This window comes from Condylura cristata, unplaced genomic scaffold (genome assembly GCF_000260355.1).
Source record: "Condylura cristata isolate star-nosed mole 26May11 unplaced genomic scaffold, ConCri1.0 scaffold00037, whole genome shotgun sequence".
NCBI classification, from domain to species: Eukaryota; Metazoa; Chordata; class Mammalia; order Eulipotyphla; family Talpidae; genus Condylura; species Condylura cristata.
This window is the reverse complement of record NW_004567138.1, coordinates 7,973,686-7,981,143: the sequence shown is the minus strand read 5'-3', so window position 1 is coordinate 7,981,143 and position 7,458 is coordinate 7,973,686.

The following is a 7,458-nucleotide window of genomic DNA, read 5'->3' as shown; positions in this document are numbered from 1 at the left end:
CTTCTTTGCTCCTTTGTCAAAAATTAGGTGTCCATAAACTCGTGGGTTTATATCTGGGTTTTCTATTCGAATCCACTGGTCTGTATGTCTATTCTTAGAGAATAGCAATGAATTTTTAACAACTAGAACAAGTCAAGGTATGTCAGTTTAACTGTTTAACTATTACATTTTAACTCAACAAGATAAAACTGACCACAGCAGTTCTTAAAGTTTATGTCAAACATTTAAAAGTATTAAACCAGAGTACAGCTGGGAAATTGTAATCAATTTTGCATTTCATACTTGAAAAATATATACAAAATATTTGAACATTTTTTCCCAGTAAGACACTCAAACTTCTAGACTACATGCCTTCTGAATGTTTATTAACTATCTAATGGTGTGTTTCCAACAAAATTTAGAGAAGACTCTTAGAAAAATAATAGCATCTGTTGTATTCATCAGTATGTTTTTAGTGCTTTGCACATAACAAATAACATTTGAATGATAATCTAATAAGTAAATTGTGTGACTGAAAGCACAATAGTTTGGTGCATAAAATGAGGGTTCATATGATTTTCATATTCATGGATAGTTTGGGCAAATGCAACTCTCAGGGTTTCTATGGAGCTATTATTGTTCTGCCTGCCCTGGAGTTCATTTCTGGTATTTGTATTATCCAAATGAACATTTGTATGTGAACACCTGTGAACTTTAAAAGGGATCCTTCAAGAAATTTTAAAACCTTAGAACTACTGGTAAAATATCATCATAAATTTTTAACATAAATAATACTAGAATCTTAAGGAGAAAACATTTTGAGGGGTGTGTAGTGATCTATACTGCTGAATAAAAACATGTCCTGGAGAATAAAAGTTTGTCAGTATTTATCACATGCAGCTACTATTCAATGACATTAGAGACAGTAGCCACAACAAATTTATTTGAAGGAAAAAACTGAAGACATCCTGGTTGATAATATTACAATGGTTCAGATATTATATAGTTTCCTAATCTGGTAATAAGACTGCTCCCTAACAGTCTTCATTTTCCATTTATCTCCAATCTTTGAGTTTTGATTACAGTAGAGAAGGGGTCTTTATCAACCACCGATGGCTACATCTGAGGTGAGGTGGGCATTAGTAATTATGCCCTGCTGAGGATGGTACATTTTTGGAAACATGTTCCTCCTTATTAGAGTATATCAACTCAAGTGTATTTTAACTTTGAAGAGTGAAAATTTTAGTGTCAACTTTTGGTGCTTTAGACTTTCAAGTTCTCACAAAAAAACTTAATAAATGTCTACTATTCATTTCTGGTTAGTTCCATGTGTAAGAGGAACCTCTTACATAGAGTAAGGAGGAGCAATGTGGTAGAGTTAGGAGGAACATTTGTCAATTCAGTGGGCTAGGATGCCATCTTTTCATCCCAGCTCCACACCACTGATACCCCAGATGCCTTGTATTACAACTCCTAGCATGCTATGAGTCAGACTTCCTGAATGGGGGCTGCTGGGAAGGAGGAAGGAGAAAGATTGTGATTTGCATGAAGAACAGAGTATACCTGGGTAGGCTACTCCTGGTCTTCGCTGTCTGCACTTTTACCATTGCTGGTAGGTAGTCTCCTCAGAGACTATGAAAGCCATCAGTTTGAGCTCATGGTGGTTTACTCAGCTGAGGTAGTCTCACAGCTCTGGACCTTCGCCATAGCCTTTTATTTCTGCTTAAAAGTGACCGTATTTTTTATAATCTTTTCAATTTCCCATAATGTCTTGCCAAATGATTTCAACAGTAGCCAGTAATTACTAAATTTGAATCTCTCCAACTAATTCTAGGTTTCTATAAAGAATAGAATGACTGGCACCAATAAGTTTGAAATCTAAGTGGAGAAACAGTATATCTATAAAAGCAATTGTAACTAAAAACATTAATTTCAGTATGAAATTAATGAGAGATTATAGGAACAGAAGGAAAACCATTTATGTAACCTCCCCATAACCTGGAAAATTATCAAAAATTGAACAGAATGACAAGAGAAAAAAAAGTTTTATACACACACACACACACACATATATAATTGTGTATATATTCTGTATACCTGGGAGAAACCATGTAACATGGAGTTAAAAAACAAAAAAATGAGGCCCTCCCTGGTGGCACAGCGGGTTAAAGCACTGCACTGAGAATCTAAAGCCACTTCCGCATGAGTTCGATTCCCGCCTGCCCCGGAGGTGACCACATGGTGTGGCAGACCTCTCCTGACCCACCCGCTGCTCCCCTCAGCAGTGTGCTTCGTCGATCTGCCTGTTCTGCTCCCCACTCTGTCTCTGGTGAAGCCTCTCACCGCCCCTGCACCTCTGGCCTGTACCCCAGTTCTGTATGTATAAATAAATAAATCTTAAAAAAAAAAATGAAACTAGTGTTACCATCTTAAGCATATTCAACTAAAGACAAAGGATTTTTTGGAGAGAAGAGAGATTACCAGGAAAGGGACAACTTCAAGGATTTGGCCATTATGTAGACTTTAGTTCTGCCTTCTCCATCAGTTAGAGTTAAAGCAATTAGTTCTTCCCCATATGGAGATGGAAGGATACTTCCAAGAGAGCAGTCCTTTATAACCATAAATGTCTCTTACAAAAGAGCAAGTTTCACCAAAACTTCAGAACCTCTCCTCTGAAATAGTTTTTATGTAAAAGACATATTTTGGGAGTGGCAAGTTTTGCTTACTTGCATGATTGATTCGGGAATTTAGTTTTTCTGTATTTCAAACACATAAGGTTATCATCTCAATTCAAACAATGTAAACCATTACAGATTTTTGAGGGAAGAGAGTATTCATAAGAGTTTTAGAAAACTTCTCAGTAACTAAAGCTTATAAGATTTTAAAAAATGTGATATGGACAGTTTTTAAATTTATGTTCTACCCCTCCTGGGGCTTCCTTGCTGTTTTGAGATGATGTTGGAATTGAGAATATCAACATTATTTTACAAAGAGATGATCCATGCAATGATCAGATTTCTCATTTAATCTCTCATTAGCTAAGAAATGTCACATAGTCTGCTCGGGGAAAAATAATGTGCTATTCCTATACCCTGCAAGTGTTTATAAATATCTAGTGATACTTTAAGTTGAGCATTGAAAATAATTCACTAAATGATAGCTGTAATGAAGTGTGAAATAAATTGCCATCTATGTTGGTGATAAAGATTATTGTGCTGGGCAAAAGATGTATTTATCATGTGGTCTTGACAGCACAGACCTACTATAACAAGGAATAAAAACAAACAAGCAAGCAAGAAGCCAAACATATGAAATTAATTTGCTATTTAAATCCATGTGGTGGTTATGACTCAGACACCTGCCACCAGGGTCAGTGAGTGCCTTCAAGGACATTTGGATTCCCAGACAGTAGCTGAGGGATTCAATCTAAAAATGTCAACTTTCAGCTGCTCCCTAGGCTCTGAGAAAGAGCATGGACAGGTTTTCTCAGGATTTATATCCCACATGTGACCATCATGATGATTTGGCTAGACTCATACACAGGTGTTTTAGGTTAGGATCAAAATTCAGTTATTTTGAGTCAAAAAAAAAAAATTATACCATCTTCAGAGAATTTCTTGTAGCTGATGTCCCTTGACATCGGTTCATCCCTTACCAACATTCTACTTAAAAAAGACACTGATCCAAGATGGAGTCACTGAAGCTGGATCCCACCAAGACTTAATATATATAACCTGATTGCAGTTTTTGCAGCTCCCAAAATTACAATTCTGACCCCATCAACTTGGAAATTCCTGGTTTGCATAAGTGAAGTAATCTGCATTATAGAAACAAAACAAACAAGAAAAAAACACAGCTTCCCTTAAGGGCAGGTGGCTTTCCCTGAGATAATCTCTCTTTTTTCCTGTTGTTAATATTCTTGTTCCACCCTCTTTCCAACTATAAAACCTTCCATTGTGTGCTGTCCCTTGCAAAGCCTTTCTACAAGCTAGAGGATATGCTACCTGATTTATGAATTTTTAATAAATGCAATTAGATCTCTTTTTCTTTTCTGACAAATTTTGTTTTTTAACAGCTCCCTCTCACTGCACATACCTTCCAATCCCACAGAAGTAAATCTGACATTTTTCAAAGGGAGATGATTGTGGTCATCAATACCACTTCTGAAAGTGCTTATTATTTTGGAGCATTTTTTACATTAATTTTTACATTAATTTTAGTACATACTAAAATATGTCATATTTTTAATTAAGACAGAGTATTCTAATGAAGTACAAGATACATGTTACCCACATTTTAATTCAAATTAACCTAGAACTGTGCTTCCTAATATGTTTTTGATCACCTACCATTTCATAAGCTTGTCGTTAAAATTAAAATCTTGTTATAAATCTCAGTGAAGTTGCATTTTTGTAATTTTTAGAAAAATAAAGTGTTTCTGGGCATTGCAGTTCCTCATACAGGTGCACTACCTATATGCCTGCTGTATTGTGAACACGCTTCCTTTCTCCCCCAGTAGCACCTAGGAGTTATCTCACACCAAATATCGGAACATGGGCAAAATTGTTGCTCATGAGGTAGAAAATTGGTAATTCCCAAGGGGAATCCAGAATAGAAAGGTAAGAAAACAGGAAACAGAGAGTGGCATGGAAATAAAGACCAGAGCAGACTTAGATGGATCCATCTTATTGAGATGGATACATCTTATTGAAGCAGAAGAATGAGAACTCCCTGTGCATTATGGGATAGCAAGCAGCATTGCTGCTCTCGGCATAATAGAGCTCAGTGACACACACCCAAATTCTGACAACCAGAAATATCTCCAGATTTTGCCAAAGGCCTCCTAAGAAAGTAAAATGGCCCCAGCTAAGAACCACCAGCCCAAATGAAGGTATTTGAAAATACAGACAGAGCATAATGAGATTGGGGGAAATCATGGATTTTAAAAAGAGCATTTTTTTTTAATCTCTGTTGGCATTTAAGAGTACATAAAATGTGTCTAGCTTTCTTTTCAATATCAGAATTCAAAAACAATTAAGAGATTAGCTGAAGAATCTGGCAGATGGCTCACAAAATAGTTGTTTGAATATGGATAAGCGCTAGATTAAATTCTGTATAATAAGTGTTAAATTATTGAATCATACCGTTGCTGTTACAGATAGAACTCCATGAAGGGGAGTGTTATTTCCCTTGCCTCCTCTTACATGCTGCCACCTTGGATTACAAGTCTGATAGGTGAAGTGTACTCTGTTCCAGACTTTCAGAGCTGTGTGACCAAGGGTACCTATAAAACATGGAAGGCAGGCAGGCAGGCCTACTTCTCTTGTTTTTCCATGTCTGACTTACACCGTGCTAAGGCTGAGGGAAGGGCCTTGTAGGAGACACATGGAGGAGAGACATGTACAGAACTGAAAGAGATGCTCGGGAGAGTCAAGGGTGGTTCCTTAAGTCCTTAGCAGAGACAACCAATGCTGTTTTCTCAATGTGACCTATTTTGCACTTTTTCTCTCTCTCTCTGCCCCAGTCTTTTCTTTGCATGACCCCAGCTGACCCCTTTGGTCTCTGACTTAGTCTGATACAACTGATACAAACTAAATTTTTCAGGATCAAACCAATACCAGTACTTTAGAGACGGCTTCCTCACTCTTCTTACTCTGTGATTATTTAAAGTATGCCTGCCATTTGGAAACATTCAATTCAACATGACTGTTATATCAAAGGCATGCCTTTTTTTTTTATTTTGCAAGTATTAAAAGAAACGTGTGTTGTTCCTACAATCCTAATAAACCAAGGATTTAAAATAGCTCATCCAGAAGGTAGATGGTTCTTCTAGTATGCAACTCAAAATTATATAAAGGAAATAACTTTCCATAATTTATTTGCTTAGTAATAATTATTAGTATTATATTCAATTTACTTGTATTACTCCCTATCCTGTTTATTTATTTATCCATATGTTCATCCATCCAACTATCCATCCAAGCATCTTACTTTCTTTCTCTTTCTTTCTTTTTCTTTTCTCTCTCTCTCTCTCTCTCTCTCTTTCTTTTGTTCTTTCTTTCTTTCATCATCTACATGTAAACTTTCCACACTACATAATAACAGAACAACAGTAATAACAATAATGAAAGCTAAAATGTATTGAGCACTCACTTTCCATCCGGTACCTTTATACAAAATTTAAAAGCATTAATAGATTTAGTCATCATCTATGTCTTGGAAAAATATAGTGTTGTTACCTGCATTTTTTACAGAAGAGAAAATCGAGGCACAAAGAAGTTAACTTTTACAAAGTCACATAACTAAATATTGCAACTTGAAGAAAGACACACACAGAGAAATATAAAGACATAACACATACATATCTAAATACACACAGGCAAAATATAGAAAAATGTATCTACCTTGTCAATAATTGCTTATGAAAACTAAACTTCAGGGTTCATAAAGGAAGAAAGCAGAACATAGACTGGGAAATTGGAGAAGCCTGGAATCCCACAAAAGTTGCTTCTATCTATACAACAGGGATATAACTGAAAAACTATGTAGTTCAAATTCTATTATATATCTCACCAAACTTAGTTTGTTGCCTGAGTATTTCGGTGATTGATGCTTTCACCTATCTGCTGCAGAAAAAAAGGCCTCTTCTAAACTTTAATATTTATTTAATAATTTTATTTATTGACTTCAAAATGAAAAGAAATTCTACCACTTGCATAATTATAATAAAATGATATTCATTATAGGAAATTGTCTCTGTAGAAATTAAACCAAGGAGCACTATCAATGAGCATTTTATATCAAGAAAAGCAATAGTAAATGACCTTCCCTTTTTCTGGATAAAAAGATAGGAAAGATAATATTTAGTATAAGACCCATTAGATCAAAATGGCAGAATGACCCATTAGTTGAAATGAAAGTACAACTTGAACCTTCTAATCAATTTGCTTAAAGTATCTCAGCTTCCTTAGAAGTTATCAAATAGGAAAAAATAGAAAAGCTAAAAAAACACTTAGTTCAGAGCAAAGTTTGATGCCTATCTATCTATGCCTTGCTGTCAAATTCTCCACACTGTTGGGTAAAAGATTATTTTTTTCCAGTAACAATTAGATTGCCAGACACTTTAACCTGCCTCCTTCTTGTGATCTTTTAAGTGCAGTCTACTCACTGATAATAGTTCTCTAAACGCTATTCATTTTAAAACTATTCAATCATTTACACCAAAAATTGATCAAAATTGACAGTGGTCCAACACAACACCATGGGTGACGGGCTTTCCAGCCACTAATGCTTTATGACAGTGACTAGCTGACAGTGCATTGGTCTTCAGGGACAAAAAAAAAAAGTGAGCTCAGAACATTTTTGCAGTCCTGGAAAATCCTTCAAACTGAACTCCAATTATGCATTTCATTTTGCACAGTATTCTTTAAAATAGATAACAGATAATTTTTTCCTGTTTTATGGACAGTATCCTCCAGC